Source organism: Nymphalis io, chromosome 9 (genome assembly GCF_905147045.1).
Source record: "Nymphalis io chromosome 9, ilAglIoxx1.1, whole genome shotgun sequence".
Classification (NCBI taxonomy): Eukaryota; Metazoa; Arthropoda; class Insecta; order Lepidoptera; family Nymphalidae; genus Nymphalis; species Nymphalis io.
This window is the reverse complement of record NC_065896.1, coordinates 11133176-11157947: the sequence shown is the minus strand read 5'-3', so window position 1 is coordinate 11157947 and position 24772 is coordinate 11133176. Positions and strand designations below refer to the sequence as shown.

Sequence of the window (24772 nt, the reverse complement as noted above, 5' to 3'; positions counted from 1 at the left end):
CCGAAATCACAGAAAATAATGAATAAGACTTGAGCGAAGTAAGCTCATTAGGGGACGCTTTGTCTACCGAATAATATCGGTCGGTATTAATGAAGACAATTATTACAAATGCTCATGATTCCGTCAGTAATCGAATTTGATTACGCTGCGTGATTGAATGTGACATATTCATTTATGTTTTGATTTCGACAACGCATGTTATGTTTGCTACTTACTAATAATGTATATGTGAGTTATATGAGCTACGTATATATACGTATATAAAGTCATATAACTAATATGACTTTTGTACAAAAGTCTGAAGTAATTGTTTCCTTTCAATATGATTTAATATTCGGAATTTTAAGCTCAAAGAATATCTTGGTCACTAAAATTCTTACGCTTTTTTGTTAACTACTCAAGTTCTCGTCATGAAATTTTGTATACAAGTTTCTGGGGTACAGTTTGGGGTTTTTGACTACGTTTTAAAACATTACTGAAGGTAAATCGCTCTGAACATATATAAATAAAACAATCTTATTTTTTTAATGTTAGTATGTTTACTTCTGTTTTATTTATCAATATTAAGTTAGCTTGAAATGTAAAACGGTTTATAATCGAATTGGCTCTTTGCATGCAGTTTGTTTTTGGATTGGTGTTTGAAACACTTTCAAAGGCTTTGACGCGTTTTAGACCTCACCGGGGATGGGGAGTTTTGGATATTTCAATTTTAACATAGTTAAATGTTGTTAGACTTTAGATATAGAGATCTTTACAAAAAATTATTAAAAATATGTTTGACACAAAAACTGTGCTGAAAATTTCTTAAGTTAGTTAAAAACAAATTAATTTTGTCAAAGTATAAGAATAAAGTTTGAATTTGAAGTTTGAAAGAGTATAAGTAGCAATTATATATTTCTAGATACTTAGGTAAGATTTTATTCATTTTAAAATGTTAACATAATATTTTGTGCACCGACCGACCCCTGTACTATTTGGAGATTGGAGAGTATATATAAACAGTGGCATCACCAGACAAACAATTTCAATTGAAATCGGAGGATTATATTTTTGGTATATTTTGTGAAACAATGACACATTGGCTTACAACCAATAATTTAAAAATAAATTTATTTTCAATTATAAATAAAAGACGCGTAGTATTATCCTTATGTTAATTCTTTTGAAATAAGATTAAACAATCATAATATCTATGTAACCGACGCTACAGACTTCGTAAGATTATCTTTTGTTATAAAATTTTATATATATGATTTGTACCAATCATTGTATAAACGCGATAAGAAAATATGAACTTTAGCAACATGTGTTAGACTTTAAAGTCAATAAATTCTTCTTGGGACAAGGTATTTATTTCTGTAATAAAATTCCGCAGATTGTTTTGCTTTGCCATAAACAAGAACAAATCTTACGATAACAAAATTTTAATTGATTTGGCATAATATAACATTATTTTCATGTATAAAAGATAACATACTCGTATGTTGTCTTTAATTATTATTACAATTATTAATGTAATTTAAAAATAGGAACTACGTATTTTTTAGATTAGCTTTACATTTAACATTTTATTTCACTTGATAAAATAATTATGATATATTTTCTAAAGTTTATAATATATTTATCTTACTTTAAAGCGTTATAGCTTTAAATAACAATCAACAGAACTCTCGCAGGAGATCCGTGAACATAAATTGTGAACGTGAAAATTACCTCTTATCAACATCGTCTCTTGGGATTCTGACAATTTCTGATTAATGCCGGGGAAATTATTTGAATGAATAGATGTAACACATATATTTTATCTTTGTAATACACTTACACTTAGTAAGATTAAATGTTAATAAAAGTGAATACTATTTGTATCGTATTTAATATTAATAATATCTTCTAGGAGCTTATTCGTGTAATTAATTGATTAACGTTATAAGCTAGGCGTATGTTATACGATGTTAATTTATGTATATATTTTCAGTTACCAAAGAAGCCCTATTCACATTGATTGGAATGATGCAAAATTTATTTGATAGAAGATATATGCAAGCAGTTATTAGTGCTAAGCCTATTGCGAATATGGAATGTAATAAAATTCCAATTATTGTCACTAGATGGTGCTGTTTTCGTTTCATTCAAATCGCAGTTAACGACAACGCTATTGAATAAGTAAAAAAACTCACACTAGGAGAAAGCTTAAATCTTGTTTTGTCTAACAATATAATATTAATTTTAAATTAAAATATACATGCACATATAATTAAAACTTTGTGGACATTATTGTTTGTAGTTTGAAGTTAAAACATTTGCAGACATTCAAAATGATTAATAGACAAACATTTTAAAAATGAGTTAGCGTGAATATCAATTATGCAGGTTAGGCAACTGTGCAAATTTATCATATAAAAGGATTATTAGTCATTTATTCTCTGTAATATCCGTACCGATAAATCTTTTAATCTTGTTAAATGAAATCAATGATATTACAATTTAATTTCTATAATGATGACATCAGTGATGACATAGAATGATTCAAATATTATGTTTGTTGAATTAATGAGGAAATTAAATATATTTTTATTTTATATATTAAGCATTTCTTACAATTATCAATAAAAAAATATACAAACGAATATTTAATGATTAGGGTCTATGTATAATATTATGTAGATTTAAAGTAATTAAATAATTAATAATGTACATGACACAATATACATACATCAATGACATTGCAATCAATCAACAGCCAATCGTTGTCCACTGCTGAACATAGGCCTCTCCCAAGGTGCGCCAAAGCTCCCTGTCCTCCGCCTTCCGCATCCAGTTGGTGCCCGCCACCTTCTTAAGGTCGTCGGTCCACCTGGCTGGAGGGCGCGCTACGCTGCGCTTGCCGATTCGCGGTCTCCACTCTAGGACTCGTCTGCTCCAACGGCCATCGGTCCTACGACATACGTGACCAGCCCACTGCCACTTCAGTCTGCTAATTTTGCAAGCTATGTCGGTGACTCCGGTTCTTTTTCGGATAATCTCATTTCTGATCTTATCCTTCAAAGATACTCCGAGCATAGCTCGCTCCATAGCACGCTGAGCGACTTTGAATTTGTGGACTAGTCCCGCAGTTAGTGTCCACGTTTCGGCACCGTATGTCATGGCAGGTAAGACGCATTGGTTGAAGACTTTCGTCTTCAAACATTGAGGTATAGACGACTTGAGGACTTGACGAAGGTTGCCAAATGCTGCCCATCCCAAGCGAATTCTTCGATCAGCTTCCTTCTCGAAGTTGTTCCTACCGACTTGTATTATCTGTCCTAGGTAGGTATATTCACTAACAACTTCGAGAGGTTTCCCCTCGGCTTAACTTAATTGGAATCTGTCCAACAGTTTGGATGCAATGGTGTGACGAACACCTAAAACATATAAATATTTACATTTTTAAACTCAAAATATACTAGACGCATTTCAGTATATCTGCGTCATTTTAAGAATTTTATCATTGAATGCTGTATTCGATTCATAGACGGATTTAATAAAAAATAAATAGTATCAGTAGCAAGGTACCAGAATTTATATGTAAACATTTGAGCTTTCATTTTCAGTTAGAACCTATCGATCTAACGCACACATTACCGAATTTACAATACCAAATCTTACGCTGACGTCATCTGACGCTTGAAATCTTGCACTTACTCTGACGTAACGTGACGTCTGATGCTCGAAGTAACAGTTAGTCCCTACCATGTACCAATCGCTCACCTGTCTTGCAGGTGGAAAACAACACGGAGAGTGGCTTGCTTAAAGATGATTTAACAAAGATGCAGAGGCCTATATATATATATATATAATGGATGAGTATAAAGACTAATTAAATATAGATTAATATACGTGATAAAAACTAATATAATATAATAAAGATAAGAACTTTAATACCAAAAAAATAATGAAGACAAGTTTTAGGGGCTTTTGACTAAAAAGAGCATTAATCATTTTGTCGTCTGAGTAAGACGTCTTTATAAGCTTAACGAATCTGTTACGCTTTGTTATAATACGTAATTATAAATATTTTCTTTTCATACGTAAGAAATATTAAAGAAACAGTCCATTAATATCACGCTACTGGGCACGCTTCATATATGTAAACACAACGTGTAAAATATATATATATATATATAATGGTATAAACAAATACGATAGATTTAAGTAGTTATACTGTTTTTTGATATTCTTTTTAATGTTATAGACAAGTGGACGAGCAAATGGGCCACATTTTTTATAATGGTAAGTGGTCACCACCGCCCATAGACATTGGTGAGATAAGAAATAATAACCATTCCGTTATGACGTTATGTCCCTTGTACCTGTAATTACACTGGCTCACTCACTCTTCAAACCAGAACGCAACAATACTCTATGTTGCTGCTTAGCGGTAGAATATATAATGAGTGGGTGGTATCTACCCAGACGGGTCTGCACAAAGCCCTACCACCAGGTAAATTGATTTAAACGATAAATCATTTATAAAAGACAGTTATATTTTTCAATCAATAATTGTTAACAAAACAACACTTTCCTTTGTTATTTATAATTGAATCCAATGTCATGTCAATAAAAATAAAAATCTTGTAACCTTTCGATGGCTTTACGGTACAAAATAATTATATATATCCAATTTTTTTACAGGGAAAAAGGATATCGATTGAAAAAATAATCCTAAACTAACATTAACAACAATAACAGCTCAAGGTGGTGCTTTTGCCGGTCCGGGTTGGTAGTTACTAAGCACTTAGTATATATCATTTTTCCGACCGTCAAATATTTACTCTTCCCTCTTTCGGATTAATGTATAAGTGAGCTATAATTAAAATCCCAAGGAACGTAACGAAGATATTAAAGTACAGTAATAGCCTGTAAATGTCCCACTACTGGGCTAAGGCCTCCTCTCCCTGTTTGAGAAGAAGGTTTGGATATTAAAGTATATGAGTTCAAACATAATGAAAATGCATCATTTATTCCTTCACCTCAATTGTCAGTAGAATTGGAATCCGACACGATCAACGCTTTTACGTATTTTAGGAAGCTTGAAAATATAATATAGCTGGCCACTAAAACCAGGCAATTTATAATATAATAGAAACATATTCCGTCAAAAGTTATTATAACTATTATAGATAAAACATTGTGTAATGAAATATTGATCCCGAAGGAAATCTCATTGTAAATTTGACGCTGTAGTAGAGTTAGCCGATGAGATACGAACTCTAATAAAGCTGTTCTGTTTTATTTTTACATAATTTATTAGAAAAACATTACAACAGTTTTGTGATTGTATAATTATGGTGTTAATAAAATAATAATTTCAATAAAATTACTTTCAAATTTGAGTTAAATATTGTAATGAAAACGTACAGACGTATTCCATGCTATTCAGTATCTAATGGGAAGTGATCGACTGTGCACAGCCATTTGGCATAATCAGTTATTGCCCATGGTTTAAATTTCATATTCCTATCCCAGCTCCCGTTACTAAATTGGCTTATTTAAAATGAACCACAAATATATATATATTTTTTATTATTAATAGGCCAGCGTTTGACCGTTGACTTGCCTGATGTTAAGCATCGACACGGTCTAGGATGTAGCACGCTTACCTATAAGAAACCTATTTATATGTATTGTTGGTCGATAGAATATTTGACTACTAAGATGTATAGAAATGGTACCATCAATAATACAATTCTATAAGCCACTTGTTTATATTTATAAATATTGTATAATATATTAATTCCTATTTAATAGCTTCATGTTGTCTAGCCTTAATCTAAATATTAACAGAGGCTATTCTGACAATCACCCCAACTAACTGACCCTCGTCATTCGCGTGCTTAGTCCCTCCCAGCAGAAAAAAATTGATCAATCTTTGACTATAATGTTTGCTGTTATACTCTAGACTAGGCGATGACAACTATTTTTCAGTCTCACACCAGTTTAGCTATTCTTGTAAGAAAAGAGTCGTAAGTCACCACTGAACATGATCGTAATGTCAAATAGTGATATGCGTATTAACCATAATAATTATTAAATTTAAATACTTATAGTAATTATATAAAACTTATATAAAATAGTTAAAATAGCGTATCAGCGTAAGTCGGTATTCAACATTTCACGAGTTAACTTACAACTTCGGCTTTCAAGAATGAAAACAAATTTTCTTAGCTATAAATCATAATTTATTTCCTTTTATCTTAACACAAGCAAAAATCCCTTAGTCCGCACTTACGACCTGGCTGGTTGAGATAAGCTCGACTGAACTCCGTCGTACACCGTACGACAATTATTTATTTATATATAGTGCTGAATCAATTCAATATCATTTAATAAAAGAAATGCTTAAAATATTAATATGATTCTTAAATATAATCTTGCAAATTAAATAGTACATCTTGTCTTGCCTTAAAACAATTATAACATAAATAACATTAACACTAAAGTTACTGACTTCGAATTTAAGGGACTAAATTACAGTTTTAAACTTTCACAATTTAAACACATAATAACTGTAATTTGCGGTTCGGTTCAACGTTTAAACGTATATTCATGAACGTAATAGTAACAAAACAGTAGAAAAACTTTCATTGTTAAAATAATTATTAAAAAAACAATCTTAGACGTTTAAATCACGCAATTCTTGTATAACCCTATACAAACACAAGATTTTTCGCTAGTTATCCATGATAAACATTTGTCATATACTTGAATGTAATTAATAAATGAACCAGTGGAATTTTATTATATATTATATATATAAATTTATATTTACTTTAAAAAATGTAGTTAGTCAATGGAAATTAGGTTTTATATAAGTGAAATAAACGGCCGAATACTGAAACATCACAGAATTATGTAAATTCAACTAAACTGACGCCGTTAGCTTAAAATTTCCTATCATATCACATTCAAAGCATCAACGTTCAAGTTAGGACTGGAGTGCAAAATCTGAGGAGTGCTCCGCTGAGCCACAAAAATCATCACACATCAACACCATCAATACGATCCCGCTGCCTCTCCGATCCGTGGAACCACTGCGATGGCCGAAAACGGCCATCGCAGTGGTTTTAGAGGGTAATTATCCCTCATGGGTTATATGGGATTCTTACCCACTAAGGTACCTTTTCAAGGTTTCCACTGCGTGAAAAAAGGGGGTGTAATATCAATAAAAAATAGTAATTAGGTAATCATAATAAATTTAACAACACATGTAGGAAGACAACAAGATATATAAATATATATAACATATATTTATATATCTTGTTGTCTTATATATATAATAATATTATAAATTTATTTTACCTATTGTAAGCAATTGATGTTTAACTTTCGCACTATCCCCTATCGATTATTTAAAACAAAATACATAAAACCTTCTTTCTAGAATACAATCGTAAATTGTTGACCTTTACAAGATACATCTTCGCTATATAGTACCAGTCTATTATCATTTTATAGGTGAGTGTGCCGAATTACAAAGCAATCAAAAGAGTGGTTAGTTTAGCGCTAATTAACTTAATCTCTATTTCCAATATACGCTATTTCTCTAAGTCTCAGAATTAAAGCTAATTGTTTGTATTTTGCTTCGGTCTGATATTATAACAGGTGTATTGTAGGTTTACCAGGCTTTGACAATTAGCGACGGATAGAAATAAAAAATATATTCATTATTTTATTAAAAAAAATGCCTTTACTAGAACTCAATTAAAGATTTTTACTATTGACCAACCATGATTAAAAAAACTAAGATAAAAATATATACGTCGTATCTATCTTCCTGAAATGATTATACTTATATAATAGAAATGTAAATTAAATTCCGTCAAAGCAGACATTTAGATTTCCTGAATACGATATTCACAAAACGCGGTATATCAGTCTTCGAGCGTAGTACGACAAACTTTTAAATTGATTCTTTACATTTTTACAAGTCGAAATATTGAAACTTTCAACTTGTGTTATGGTTACCCTAGATGCAGGTGTGGTTGGCGTGAGCCCAGAAGATGATATCTTGCCTTATTTATACGCCGCACTCTGCTCGTTATGCTGCATATTACGTTTCGTGCCCATTGCACAATGACGTCAGTTTTGACGGACGACAATAATTTAACATCGCAACGAAATTTTATTAATCAAAGTATTTTTTTGCCGTCTTTGCTTTTTATACAAGTAAGTTATTACAGAGTACGTCTCACAGGAGTTAACACCTAGGAAGGTTTCAAAAATAAAAGCAATTTCCGTTATAACCATAATTCCTACTTGAGTTTACTTGAGCTTAAAATGTACACGTATAAATTTAACGCTTTCGCTGCCTCTTGGGAGTTGATATTCGTATAACCCGTCAGCGGCGAATGTTTATGTAATAAAGAAAAATATTTTTTATCCACTTTTATATGGAGAAATAAAAACAGATTTGTTTTACATTTGATGCTGTTGCAAACCGCACACTACATTGTTTTTTTATACATTTATAGAAGATCAACAACAACAGCAAATCTGTTGTTGATAAGTAACTAATATAACTAAATTAGGCTACATAATTAACAATATTTTAATTTTGTAGCTTAATTCAAAGGAAAATTTGTTACAACTATTTTATAAAAATGAATAAGTTCAAAGAAAAATAAGTACACTTGACTGCATTGTCAGCGGCACCAGCTCAAATGCTAGGAACTTGTTTAATAAATAAGTTGCAGATTTGGTCCTCACTGACTAATAACAAAATTGAATAAAAACTTGTAAATTATATAAAGTAATGCTAGTTATATGTAAATATTTAATGAAAATGAATTACTACTGCTTATTGCCTAGGAGAATTTCGGAAGAATCTACATTCCGAACCAGTGGTAGTTTTCCATTTAATTTAATATTGTAAAATAACGAAAAAGCCTACTTAAATAAAGTTTACTTTGATTTATGATTTTAAATATTCCCTATAATATTTTTTGTGTAAAAATAGCCTGATACTCATGTTTTTTGTCAAAGTTTGATTTTAATTGGTCCATTCCTATCCAAGTGAGACCGTAGAGACAGATAAAAAATAGGTACGTGGTGCTATTGACGGTCCGTTAAAAGCTACATGACGTATTGTATAATGGTGAACATCGTATAATTGGATTGCTTTAGACTATGTAATAAGATTCCAGAGTGGCTCGTATGTTGGTTGCAACTGCTACCATATTATTATTATAATTATAAAGTAATAATAACTAAAATATATATCTATAAACGACCAAGGTAATCTTTATTAACTCTTAAAAATGCATAAAATTGATTTGAAATACCTATTGGCACCCTTTGGGGATACGACCGACTTGGGGATAAGTTCACTATAAAATATATGATATTATTTCTCTATTCTTTATATTTATGATTTAACCACCTAGCTCACTTAAAAACTACAAAATTTAAATTTAGATTTTGAAACAAATAAATAATTTAATTATGCCATAATAATTGTAAGCGTACGAAAACAGTAAGTGAGTACAAAACAATTTTGTTTAATCACATTTAAGGAATGTTAAAAGAAACATTTTAATGCAATGTAAGTAATGCATGTATGTCTCGAAATGCGGGTAGATAGTTGGTAATATATCGTGCACCACAGGAAAAGAATGTTTTCCTTTTCCAAACGATTACCTCACTACTATCCCATTAATCGGGTGTAAGCTAGTTTTAAAAGTGGAATTGTTATTTAAGCTATCGTAAAACAACAAACACAAAACTCACCACATAATACAATAAAAAAAAGTGAAAAACTTATAAGTGAGTGTCACCTAGTTGTAAGATTTACGAAAACACCCATGAGAAGAGCGTAAGACCGGTCGATATGTTACGTGCTTTCATAAATAACTGTAATCTGTGTTCTCCGTGAATTCTATCATCATATATATAAGTGTGGACGATACTCCCTGATTCTCCCTTCAGCAACCTACGGAAGACGTGTAAAAAGGAGGACCGAAGACACTTTCTGGGCCCAGTCTACGTAAGCTAGTTGGTGCTGTTGAAGGTAGGTGCTTAGGCTATTATATATTATATTATATTATATTTTTATATTTCCCAATTGTACGTTACAACTTTATTTGATCAATTTCAGACACTGTTTCTCTACGAGACACATCTAGTTACGCATTAAGAACCTGGGAATTTTACTGGCGGTCTTATAGTTATTAAATAGCCAGTTGCGTATTCAAAATATTTGATTGTTATTCGACGCTTATCTTTGCACAATTTCATTGAGCTGAGTGACAATTTAAGTAAGAAATTCAGGGACCTTGCATTAAACGTATGAAGGTACAATCGTACACATAATTTAGGTATGTGTATGTATGAGTAATAAGAAACACAATACAACTAGGTATTTATATTCAGCTCAGCTTAGCCCAGCAATGGGACATTAATAGGCTGCTTTAAGTCAGCCAGTGTAATTACAAGTAATGTGAAATAGCATTTTAGATTATAAGGCTGGCAGCGCATTGACAGTACAAGGATCGGTTAAAGTTCTCGCATTGCCAGTGCAATGCGAGAACTTTAACTGGTCCATTACCATAGTCCAGGAATTCATCTGCTTTCCCTAAAAAAAATAAAAATATTAAGACTGTTAAATGTTTTAGATACGATCGCCCAGTATATTTTAGCTGCATTCACTGTATAATTTGACATGACATTGTAATTTGGGGTAATGTAGCCGCTTTTAATACGATATTCGTGCTGCAGAAATGGGTCGTTCGCCCAATTTAATACATTCATAAGAAGTATATATTATGGAATATAAATATTAACTATCACTACTTAGTCTATATTTGATTATCTTATGTTTATATACTTTAAAACCTTTAAAAAATAATCTGGTAATTGTGTCATACATCAAAATCAAAGGAACAAATACAAATATTCATATAGGTACTTAATTAGTGTTTATAAGTCATGTCGTAAAAGAAAACATAATGAAACCTATATAGGGTATATACGAGGTGGAATAATTTCCAGGCCAAACTATTAAGAGGTGTTATCGTGAAAATGCCGCGCGTAGGCCTCACACCGCCCTGTCCAGCACAACGTCACGTCCCGCACTGATTTAAATGTCTCGATAACTAGTGAAAATTGCCAAAAAACTTTAAAAAATGTAACCGAAAGCTTAGTATTTTGATACTAAATATTCGATGTAAATACATTTTTTTATGATCTCAGAAAAAAATTTTAATAAATAAATCAGTACTTTGCATATATATTTCTATTACTTCTAATTGTTTTCAGGTTTTTTTGAAACGAATAAAATGGTTTATGTGATCAAGGTTAATATATATATATATATTGTTAAAGTATTTCTCTGTCACGATTACTAAGGAAAAAGTAATCAATGTCGTTCAAATAAAGACATTTATATATCCACACCTTAAGTTGAAAGAAGGTCTACGCCCAGCACTGGAGCAATTACAGGCTTGTTTTCATTCTACTTTTAAAAATATTAGTATACACATAAAAATCTCTTATAAAATACATTTTAATATTTTTATAAGACGGAAATGATACAAGTTAATATAATGTGACAAGCATTCTGCGTGGGGCTTGTTGATTTGGCACGATGACCGATTACATGTAATATGTTAAAAGTTTGTGATGCATGGTCTGTCGTCTCTTTATTCGTGTAAAAATATAGTATATTTTCGCAACTATAGTAACCTCAGTAACAGCCTGTTAATGTCCCACTGCTGGGCTAAGGCCTCCTCCCCCTTTGGAGGAGAAGATTTTGGGGCTTATTTCATCACGCTGCTCCAATGCGGGTTGGTGAAATAAAGTAAATCCACTACTACAGCGCTATTTTTAAAGCATTTCCTGCCATTTCTTCCGAACCGTTATGACATAGAAACCTTCAAGAAAAGCCTAAGCCTACTCATTCCCTTAAGGCCGACAACGCACCTGCAAGCACTCCGCTGTTCTTGGACAGTCCTCCTGCTTGTTTGCCCCCCTTTAAAATAAAAAAAGTTTCTTCCAGTAACAGATTATTTCATTAAAAGTAGGCTCTTCACATCGCTATGAGTGCTACCAATGACATAGTATGTTTGCATTCTTGACATTCGAGATTGTTAATTTTATTTGCACAATTTTACTAGAGGAAAATTTACAATAATATGCCGTGGCTCTATATCGTAACTATCGCACCTCGAACTGCGTACGTAAAATTAAATTGTAAGAAATGTATTTTATATTCTATATCGATATTATCTTCTATCGAAAGCGGAAAGCACTAGTATCTACATGAAGAATACTGACTTATTGCCGATCACAGTTGCAGTTGATCACTGCATTAAAAAATATTAAAATAAACAATAATAATAAGCTCACTAATATATTTAGTGATTTGTGAAAGAATCGGCAATCATAAGATCGACTTTCGGTAGATTATTTGTTAGTCTACGTGAAAATACTGCTCTTATTTTAGCATAAAATAATATATTAATAATCGTTATAATATTATTATAAGTGAATGAACGTATTTGGGGCGTTAAACCACAAAGAGGGATAAAACAAATACGAAATTATCAACGCGCGTATTGCAAAAAACTCGCCCGCAATAACGATTGGGTGAAGTGACGTCACAGTCAAAACTCGGACGGAGCAAGAATTATACGAGAGCGCCCAAATTCATTTGCTTATAAAAAAAAAGTTTACATGATATAATCATAATTTTTTCACACATGTTATTATAATGGTGCAAAGATTATTTTTGTACAAAAAATAATATATTTTTTTAATTTACATCTTCCTAATTGCTAAGCTATCCTTTTTTATTATTAATATTAGTTATTATGCACAATAACAAAAAAACAATAAATTAAACAAATAGAAATACAGGTATAAATATACATATGTACATGTTTCTGTATTCAATACCTTTTAATAGTATTTAGTAGCCTTTTTCCTTCCTTGCGGTTCAAGCTTGCTTCATAGCAATTACATCATAATCTCTTCAGTGGCTTAACCGTAAATGCATGACAGTCAGACAGACAGAGTAACTTTCGCATTCAGTATATTAGTATAGAAATTATGAACAATATCATATTTAAAGAAAAAAGATACAAAAACTAAACACTAGTTGTAGATACTACTTCACCCAAGTGTGAGGGGGGGGGGGGGTTGAAGAAATGTTCTTTTCTGTACGCTTGACAACGTGTATGAAAAATTGAATGATGATCTGTTGAATAGTTAGACGTGAAATCGTACCAAACAAAGTTACTTTCCCATTTATAATATTAGTTAGGATATTTGATAATACGAGGGTCTGAGCGATTGGACTAAGATGTAACGCTGACATGTTATGTAATATAATTATATCATTCGTAGAAAGATAATATAATATACATTACACTATTCCTAATGATTTCCCTTTTTTGTTACATTAGAATTAATATATAAATAATATATATTTAACTTATATAAATAACGTTTTATTGTTTGTTAATTGAATACGTCCACAAAAACATACAAACATACCTCGATTGGTACAAACAGATACATATAATTATTATTATCATATAATAATCGTATATGTTTAGAAAATCGACTGTAAGTCATGGCTAAAAATATGAAATCTAATATTCAATATTAATTTTTATTCTATACTACTGTATAGAATCTAAACAGTTCCTCAGAGCATTCTCCGTAAAAGATGCGATTGAAGATGCAGAGTGATAACATCTCTCCCGCCCAGAGATGAGCAGTACTCCATGTGGGGCTGAGTTTTCGCCTTGTAGAATTTTAGGCGAGGAGCTGACGTGAAGTACTGACTTACCTTGCACACAAAGCTTTTAGAGGCTAATTTGGCTTCACCGTCCAATAGACCGCGGAACCTAACGTCCTGATACTGGATTTGGTAGCGAGGCAGTGTTCTCAAAATGAGGGGATGGTCATTTTAGAAGTCATAACGGTCAAAAGGTGTCATTTTAGAAGTCATCGCGCTAACTTTTATCGTATAGTATTAGGGTTAAGTTGTACCAAGTTTGGTTGGCCCCAATCTCAGGCTTTGGTTACTAAAAACTTGTTATTTCAGACACAAATTTATACTCATCGACGTGTTCCCGACAAATATTAACGCGGCCGGTATATAACATTGAATGATGCTAATTTGCACATGTCATTAAAATACAGAAAAAGCAGAGTAGGTGGCAGCTTTACGTTTAATTATATACTGTAACATGGCGATTCAAAAGCCCCCTTATAAGGCTATTTGAGTGACATTTGTATCATATATACTAATTAAGACGACGTATTTGACTTTCAAATATGGTAAAATTCAATTTCAATGGGTTACAGTCATTAATGATTTTTTCAACTTATATCATTGCCGATAAGGCGTTGTTTACAAAGTACCTTTGAGATTAACAATAAAATGTAATATCTAATATTAACATTGAAATGCATTTTTCATCGATGGCAACACTATCGGTATTCAACGTATCAAGTCCATTATAACGAACATTCTGAAATTCTGAATTATGTTAATATTAAACGAATACCTATAACTAGCCTGTAAAAAATAAATGTTGGATTCTAAAACTAAAAACTTATAAATACGACAAATTTCACTACATACATGAGCATTTTAATATGAGTACATTAACTCATATTAAAATGTACATTAACTCATATTAAAATGCTCATCACGAAAATATCTACTTGTTTTCGTTGATAATATATATAGAAAAAGTATTTTTCCCGAGTTCTATTTGTTAAATTAGTATAATAAGTATATGAAAGTTTTTTTTTATATTAACCGAAATATAAATAAAATCAAGAATACTGGTGGTAGAGCTTTGTGCAAGCTCGTCTGGGTAGGTACCACCCACTCATCAGGTATTCTACCGCAAAACAGCAGTACTTGGTATTGTTGTATTCCGGTTTGAAGGGTGAGTGAGCCAGTGTAATTACAGGCACAAGGGACATAACATCTTAGTTCCCAAGGTTGGTGGCGCATTGGTGATGTAAGCGATGGTTAACATTTCTTACAATGACAATGTCTAAAGGCGTTTGGTGACCACTTAGCATCAGGTGGCCCATATGCTCGTCCGCCTTCCTATTCTATAAAAAAAAAAGAATAACGCGAAAATTCAGACGAAATTGTATGGGCGACCGAGCGACGTTGGGCGATGTGACGTCACACGTCGATCAGTCGTTCCAGAAAATAATTTAAGAACTCGTAACTTTAAAAATTTAAAAAAAAAAACATTTTTGCAGATATCGTAAAAAAAAAATCGCCAGTATTTTTTAAACTTTAAATATAATTTTTGAGATCATAAAAAATAAGCTCATCTTCCTAATTGTAACATATTTTATACTTATTTTATAACAAAAAAATAAATAAAACGTTTATACTCTCGTAAATTCTAACAAAATACGCTTCAGCTTGTAAGTATTAAGAGAATAGTTGAATAAATCAATTTGCGAAGGCTGAACAATCATGAAACTTAAGATTATTCTTTTGCTGAGCTCATTGTCTTGGGAGAGATTCATTTCCTTTCATTTCTTATTAAATGATAGTACTTTAGAGTTCCGCATAGATATTACAAGAAAAAATATGTGACATTAGCCTTTCTTTTTGTTAATATATAATATCCTATATATATATGCGCTTGACTACTTAAACGTATTATCACACCTGATGGAAAGTGAAGGTACAGTCTAAGGTGGAGCTCGCTTGCCTAGAATATGCCTCTTCACTCTTGACTTGAAGGTCCCCTATATTGTAAGTGATGGGGAAAACGGAGATTGGGAGGGTATTCCAGATCTTAGCGGTGCGTATCAAAAACGAAGAAGCAAATCGTTTGTACGTGTCATAAATACGTCAACTACGTACGGGTGTAGATCTAGTCTTATGTAACAACAATTTATTATGTATAATATTATTTATGACTACAAATCTTGAGAATTTAATAATACATTTGTGTAGTGAGCTTATTCATGTGATTCACAATCAAAATAGACTCCATACAAGACGGTCCCACAAGCGTTATTGAATCGTTATTCTTAAGTAAATTTGATTGAAATCTACCATCTAGTCTAGGAATATTGATTTTACTGTCGAGAAACTTCTGTTATGATATTCATCAAACAAAATTAAATTACAATTCAAATTTATATCTCATCTTAATAATTATTAGTTAAAGTAAAAAACAATAAAAAAAACGATAAAAAAAGCTTAGCGTGATTGTTTGACAAACTTTCAAAATTATTTACAAAATTCAATGTCTGAAAGCAATTGAGGCTGTTGAGGCATTATTTTTTCTTCTTTTCTTGTGGCCAGCATAGATTAGTAAGTTTGTCAGGCTGGTTATGTAGCCATAATATATGTAGAATATATTAACTGGCGAGTGTGACTCGCTACTATACTCTATGTTAAATCATTGAAATATTCGATTTTAGTACTGTCATACGTGGTTTTAAGGTGTTGTGCAAGCCCGTCTTTGTAGGTGCCATCCACTCGTTACACATTCTACCGTCAAAGAGAAATATTTAGTATTGTTGTGTTCCAGTTCGAAAAGTGAGAGAGACAGTATCTTTTTTATTAAATTAACAATGAAATATTTATTCAAATATTAAAAATTGTTTTTCCATCAAGTTATTGCATTTTATTCCTTCAATTTGTCTCGCTTTGAATAAAGCCAAGCAAGCCAAGCCAAGTTTTTCTTGCACTTTTGTTTTATTTTGTTGTCGAATGCAAATTATTGTCAGAGCTACGTTTGTTTATAAGTTTAACTGCTATCTCGGTTAATATAATGCCTAGACACAATTTTAGGTAGAATGTATTTATAAAATATAGCTTGCTTGCTTTTAACCACTAGACTAAATAAGGCAATCTGTATCACTACATATTATAAAACAAAACTCCCCGCCGCGTCTGTCTGCCTGTCTAAACGCGGTAAACTCGGTAAAAAATATCAAATGGATTTTCTTAGAGTTTTCGTTGATGAAACATGACAGAGTTATTGATAAAGAAGAGTTTGGTTTATAATTAAAATCTTGTGAATCGGCTGAGATATGACGATAACTGTTGAAGATGTCGAAAAAAATCATGATGTTTGGAAGCTTTACTGGAGTGCGCCGTGTAAATCAAGTGTTATGTTATGTATTACAATTGTACGATCCGGATGTAGCCAGGATATCTAGTAGATATAACATTATAAATGGTAAGCTTCTGAATAAACAAGCTAACCAATGCAAATACATTTACTCCCAGACTAGTAGTTCTTGAAATTTACAAACAAACTTTCCAACTGTACAATATTATTATAGATAACATTTTAAATATTGGAATTAACAAACATGATATTTCATTTTATTATTATACCAAAAATATAAAATAAAGAAATATGGGCGTAACAACAGCCTTTAATGAATATTTCAAGCAACTTTATTATTTTATCAACGGTAAATGAGTATTTTAATAAGTTTATTTCAAATATTAAAACTAAGATTAAGATTTCAGTAATACTTTTTATATATTTATAAAAAAATGTTAGTAATGGAATGACTAGCTTATACCAATATATAAATAAATAGTCACTGAATAAGCGGGTCTCCATTTGCTATTATTTACTCTGCTACCTTTTTGTAGTAATTTGTGTAATAATAATAATATTCTTATTTATGATCACCTCGTTGATGCTGCGTTTATTTTATCAGACAGTAGATCCCGAGTTCTCGTGTTCAAGAGTTCTCCGTCCAGAATTTCTAAGTATCAGCCTGGAGTTTGGAAGATTACCTACGTCGTGGAAATGATATAAAGCGTTTGGTATTTCGTTTCAACTCTCTCGCTCTATATTAAATAAAGAAGCGTTAGTTACACTCGCTTATTAATTGACAAAAATCTACTGCTGTATCGGAACAAATGTGTCCAATGGATGTGTCCCTTACACATCAGACTTGAGATGATCTGGCGAAAGACCGTTGAGAGTCTTTTTCATTTTTCAAATAAAATGATGATGGTCTATGATATAGATAATAAAATTATATTTTTATTTGAAACGAGTTAAGCACGATCCAAGCTACACATTTACTACACTCTTTAAGTTTACTAGATATATATTTAGTATACATGTTATAGAATATATAAATCGTCGCATATAATATATCTACTAATTAAAAAATGCATTCACATAAATTGTACTTACCATTAAGGTGGTATCAGACGGATGTAGGACTGTATGATTTATGGGATCACGTCCGGTCCCTAACGCCAAATGTGGTCAGAGTTCCGCGGGATATCTGGACGCTGTTTTATCTTTTTGTTAAGCATATTTAAAATTTATAGCTAAAATAATAATTAGTGAGTACATTTTTATTGAGTACAATTTTGTTTTGACTGGGTATTCAATTTGCTATTCTACCATTAAGTAACGTTATGTAACAGGATGTTAATCTCTCACTGCTACACTAACGCCTCTCATCTCGGCTCAATGACTTTAAGTAACAATAGCTCGTTGTTTTTGTATTCTAATACAAAAGGCAAGTACATGAGATTTGATATTAATACACATACGAGTAGCTCAATTTAGTACTTTAAAATATACTGTGATGCTAATAACTGTATAATTAATATAATAAAATCCAAAAAACTATTAACTTTGACACTTTTGAATAATCATGTGACAGTATTAAAATAAATGTTAAGCTACCGATTCGGAATATTGATTTGACCGAGAGGAACCTTTCGTCAATTACCTCCTGTCTTTGTCACCTCAATGCCCTTCAAGCGTGCTACATCCTAGACCGTGTTGATACTTATAAATTATTTATACTTATAAATTATTATAAACCAAATAAAATCGATGAAAAAATGTTTGACGATTTTGTCGCACAAATTAGGACTTTTTAAATAATAATCTTACTGTTTTTCTGTATTAGAAAACTCGAAGCAAACAAAAGATAATTTCTTATAGCGTTATTCGAAACCTTAACAAGTTGAACGTTGTACTAACGAGATAACTTTATGTTTGAAAAACTTATATTAAAAGTGTACAAAGAAAATGAGTTATCTGTAAGACAAAGTAACAAGAGAATTAACTAAGATAAATCGATCCTTAACAATACAATACTTATCAATTACGAGTGTATTATTTAGTTCCAAGTTACATAGATCTCAAGAAATTAAATGTGTAAAGTTGTAAAAAAAAAAATCATAACTTTCGCAACTTTGTTTTTTATAACCACAATTACTAATAACAGATAAGTTATTTCAAGCTCATAGACACATGCAGACCATTTAAAAAAAATCTTTTTACGTTTCCTTTATAGTGTTATATTTGTGAAAACTAATAAATACTGTTTTCTCGCTTAAAGAACGCCAGAAATCGAACAGAACAAAACTGGGGTTACAATATCAAAATTTATTATGTACAGCAATTACAAAACTGCTATACTGAAAAAACAGTATCTTAAGCATAGCTACTGTTATTTATAACAGAATATTTAATTTTATGAAAACATTACAATGTTTTAAATTTTAAGAAGCAATTCATTTATTAATTAATTAATAATAATAATAATAGCCTGGGACATTTTTCACACACGGCCATCTGATCCCAAATTAAGCTTGTATAAAGCTTGTGCTATGGGAACCAGAGAACTGATTAACTACATATACTACTTTTCTTTTGTAAATACATAATTATATAGAAAATTACACCCAGACTCAGGACAAACAGACATGTTCATGCAGACAAATGTCTGTCCTGGGTGGGAATCGAACCCACAACCTTCGGCGTGAAAATGCAAGTATCTACCAACCACGCCAACCAGCTCGTCAAAAATAAGTGCTATTATTGTGTAACTGATTTTCTAATTGAATTTAATAATTAATATATAGTCCTAAGTTAATTATTATAATTTTTTAAACGTTGTTTACACTGCTGCTGCTTACTTAATGCTAAAATAATTTAAAAAAAAAGTTTTTATGTTAATTTGTGAATTCTTAAGAAAAAAAAATATATTTGCATGCCTAATAATAGAATGTAACCATAAACGTAATTTATTTGTACACACACATTCAGAGCAAATGAAGATATTATTATTATTATAAACGATTTACTAAAAACCGACATATTGAAACTAAACTTTATCGTTATATAAATAAGATTAGTTTTCCGTGAACCCAGAAGTAACTAAAACTTGCCTCTTAGTTATAATAGTATATTAAAAGTACAATAAAACAAACAGTCAACAATAATTTTTGAACCATAGTAGTAACATGGTAATTGCATTAGTGTGTCACAGTTTATTAGTGTCCCTGTCCAGCGTAACAGCTAAGTATAATATCATGAAACAATACAAACTTCACACAAAAAATAATACATATTATGATTTTCAACAAATAACATTAATTTATTATTATATAATGAGCCGAGATGGCCCAGTGGTAATAACGCGTGAATCTTAACCGATGATCGTGGGTTCAAGCCCACTGAATTTTTATGTGTTTAATTTGTGATTATAATTCATCTCGTGCTTTGCGGTGAAGGAAAACATCGTAAAGAAACCTGCATGTGTCTAATTCTACTGAAATTCTGCCATTTGTGTATTCCACCAACCCGCACTGGAGCAGCGTGGTGGAATAAGCTCCAATCCTTCTCCTCAAAAAAAGGGAGAGGAGGCCTTTAGCTCAGCAGTGGGACATTTAGAGGCTGTTACGGATAACAAACAATCATTTCACATTTATGAGGACTGCCATAAAAATAAATTTATAATTAATTTTGTTCATTTATCGAATCCCTTAATGATTATCATATTTATATTAAAATTTTCGTCCGTCCGTTACTTTGTTCGTTACAAACCACACAAAGCTTGTGTTTTACTGCTTTTTATGTATTGTTATTAACTAGTGTTAGAGCTTTGTGCAAGCTCGTCTGGGTAGGTACCACCCACTTATCAGATATTATTCTTTCTTGGTATTGTTGTGTTCCGGTTTTAAGGGTGAGTTAGCCAGTGTAATTACAGGCACAAAGGACATAACATCTTAGTTCCCAAGGTTGGTGGCGCATTGGTGATGTAAGCGATGGTTAACATTTCTTACAATGCCAATGTCTATGGGCATTGGTGACCACTTACCATCAGGTGGCCCATATGCTCGTCCGCCTTCCTATTCTATAAAAAAAAATATCTCATTAGTGATTTATATCATAATCATATAGAAATAATAAAGTTCTTATACATGACACATTAAATTACATCAATATTATAATAAATGTGCGCAAGTATATAGGAAATGTTAATGTGACCTGGTTGTCTTAGAAATCGGTTGTGATTACAAGTAATTGATATTCTAGGTACACTTTTTATTCAAGAGTTATCTATTACTGTCTCACCCCTACAATGATAGTTATTGAAAGCCTGTGTATATTATATAAGTTTGTGTTAAAACAATTTGATCGCGGTGGCAAAAGCTGATTAGTATGATAATCAAAACAGAGAAATGTTTGGTTATTAACGACACCAAATTCACATATTTTTCATTAATCACCTGGTCAAATGCTTCGTTTCTTTATATATTTTCATTAATTCTCAGGCTTACTTGACGTTGTTCTTTGTGGATCTAGTTCTCACTAGAAAATAATATTTCTTCTGTATCATTTTGTGTATTTCTATCAGTAGTGTACTATACTACACTAGTGTAATAATAATTCCATCAACGTGCATTTGAAAATTTAACAAGTACTATAAAATCTCATAGTTTTACTAAAAGCAATTCTCTTATTGAAATAAAATATAGGTACCATTAGGATACTTTTATTCGCATAAGTGAATTGTTTGAGATCAGTTAAAAAATTTGAGCTTTGTATTAAATTTCTTATACTATACAGTTCCAGATAGAATAGATCGAAGAAAATATGATTGTAATGTAAAAAAATATACTCAATTATTGTTATTATTATTAGTTGTTACATTTATATTTCTCCAATTAAAATATTTCCTCATTATTACAATATTTTAAAAGATTAAACAATAATTAAAACGCAATATCATATTATTAAGTTATGACGTAATTTAGTGCAAAACAAAGATTATATTAACTGTCAAATGTATTGTTTGTTTCAAACAATGATTTTTGGATTAATCAATTCACAATTGAAAATTACGCTAAGCCACGTAAAATACTGTAATGCAACCGCTATTTAACTTGATTAACTCGCGTTAAATGCCTTTAAACGAAGCGCGGTTAAATATTGCCTGTTTAATAGTGGATTACTTGTTGATTTATTTTATATAGAATAGTCAAACTTTTGATTTTAAGTGATATCATTAGGGCTTTCGTTAATCGGGCTATTATACTCAGCGTCCATTTAAACGAAGATACGTATCGCACGCACCGCATATACACATGACACTGTTTGAAATCGGAATTACATTTTCGCTAGCGACATATATGTTAGCAATAAAATATAGTTTTCAGTTATAGTGCATTCCTGATCTGTCCCAGACAGTATATATTTTATAGCATGCCGGACCGGTAAATGGGTCACACGATGATAAGTGGTCATCACCACGCATAGACATAGGCATTGTAAGAAATATTAATCAACCCTTACATCGCCAATACGCCTCCAACTGAGAACTGAGACCTATCCCGAGCCTGTAGTCACAATGGCTCACTCACCCTTGACACCAAACCATAATAGTACTAAGCACTGCCGTTTTGCGGTAGAAGTGTATAGTCTATATACCTGAAAGGCGATAGCTGTTGGTGGGATTGATTTTACTAACTCTATAGAAATATTGATTTCGGTTGATTTAGGTTTAAGTGGAAAATGGTATGTTTTAAAGAATAAGAAATAATTTGAATTTAATTAAATTCCGTTAATATAATAAATAATAATAATAGCTTTTATTCGAACCTTCTAATAGTTGAAAGATTGTATCCTCCTTTCTCTCCCTTCTCTAGCCCGCGTGTCTTTTGTTAAAGGATTACTTTAATACTACAATACTTACCATATTTTCTTGTGTACAGCTATTATTATCTGTATTTCATCTTCAAATCCAACGATTTTGTTATCTCATTCTAACAATATAAATTCATGTTTGCGTTCGCGGCTTCGCCTGCGTATTAGGCGGATAGGTCAGGTAACAAAAGTAGCCAATTGCCTTTTAAGGGGTCCAAGCTTGCTTCTCACTAAATTTCTTTAAAATTGACTCAGTGGGTGTGGCTGTGAAAATGTCGAAGACAGACAGTTATTTTCCATTTATAATATTAGCATAGATATAACTACTCAAACAGTCAGATTAAGATTCGATATCAGCGAAGGACTCGATCTCAAACAAAAATAATCGTATAAATATGATGTATGCCTAAAGGATTCCCATTGTGCGTGATTCTGCGAATTATTCACGCACGGCCAATGACCACGAACAGCCACGCACTGCACCGAGTCTCTTCACACGGTGCGTGTCAGTCTGTGGCAATCTTGAGATTCGAAGAGAACGTATCGCATTAAAGTTTTGTTAAGTTACACGCAGCAGATCTGACGCACCGTTACGGACTTTTTTGCAATCACACAGATGATACTCGATACACAGAGTGTTTTTTTATAGTATACGTAGGCGGACGAGCAAATGGGTCACCTGATGGTAAGTGGACACCAACGCCCACATATTGGCATTGTAAGAAATGTTAACCATCGCTTACATCGCCAATGCGCCACCAACTTTGGAAACTAAGATGTTATGTCCCTTTGTCTGTAATTATGTTGGTGCGGGCTATTCGGTATCCGTCCGTAATATCACCTATATAATAATGGAAAGTCACCACATCTGTAAAAGGTCAACTGCTAACAACCAAGTGATTTTCGTCTATTTAATTTAAAAAAAAAATAGTTAGAATGTTTTTGACAGATATGTCAATTACATAATTTGCATTTTAAGATGGAGGTCTTACTGAACAATCCATTGTTTTGCATAATAAAAGCTTTTGTTCACTAAAATAGACGCTTAGTTATCGGAATATAAATGAGGGGTCAGTGTTGTCTTAGAATTCTGTTATTGCTTAAGTAAGTCCGATTTGATTTCAATTTCTATTCCAGTATTATATCAGACAGCCTATAATATTAGAAGATTATTTTTACAGGTTGAAGTCTGAAAATAATCTGTTAAAATCATACCTTTTTTTAATTTTCTATTTTTTTTCTTTGGCTTACGCAGGCAAATAGGGCACAAATGTTTACATGTACAAATAGCAGTGCATTTGTACACATGTTCTCCTAGTCTGTCTCCTAGTTCTTCGATATAATTGCCGGGCAAGAGGTGTTATACCGTCTCTTCTGAGACCTAGGCCGACTTATGGGAATCACTAGCAACTTCCGACTTCAAGGTGGCTTTTGAGAATGACTTGAGGGAGACAAATATAGACACATTTATTTAATACACATATACATATATGGCCGACTTTAGTTATAAACTCCAAGCCTTCTCCTTAAGAAGAAATGTGGCTTTTCTATAGCATGGGTAACCCCATTACTCACATTAATAAAGTTGAAATAAATAAATATGATGACCTATATCGGACAATCTCTCGGAACCTACCTGTTCCGATGCGATGACAAATCCAACATCCAGGACCAACGGCTGTACGTTCTTTCCGAGGTATGGGTTCCGAGCTGTAATTGAGCACTTTCTACTGAAAAACTTCTAACTCTAAATTCTATTATAACTTTTAATTTTGTATTATTATTAACTATGTCAGTATAAAAAAAAG

The 24772-nt window shown here is 31.8% G+C and overlaps 1 protein-coding gene across 3 annotated transcripts in view; it reads left to right on the top strand.

The window, feature by feature from the left end:
- LOC126770539 (cytochrome P450 9e2-like) overlaps window positions 1-24772 on the top strand; it is a 383011-nt gene that overhangs the window by 160666 nt on the left and 197573 nt on the right. The window contains exon 1 of one of the 3 annotated variants that reach the window (XM_050489983.1): window positions 10027-10045. The exons of the other annotated variants lie outside the window; for them this stretch is intronic. The gene's annotated coding sequence lies outside the window, so the exon portion shown is untranslated. Of the gene's footprint in view, window positions 1-10026; window positions 10046-24772 lie in introns of those variants that run through there. 3 annotated transcript variants of the gene reach the window in all.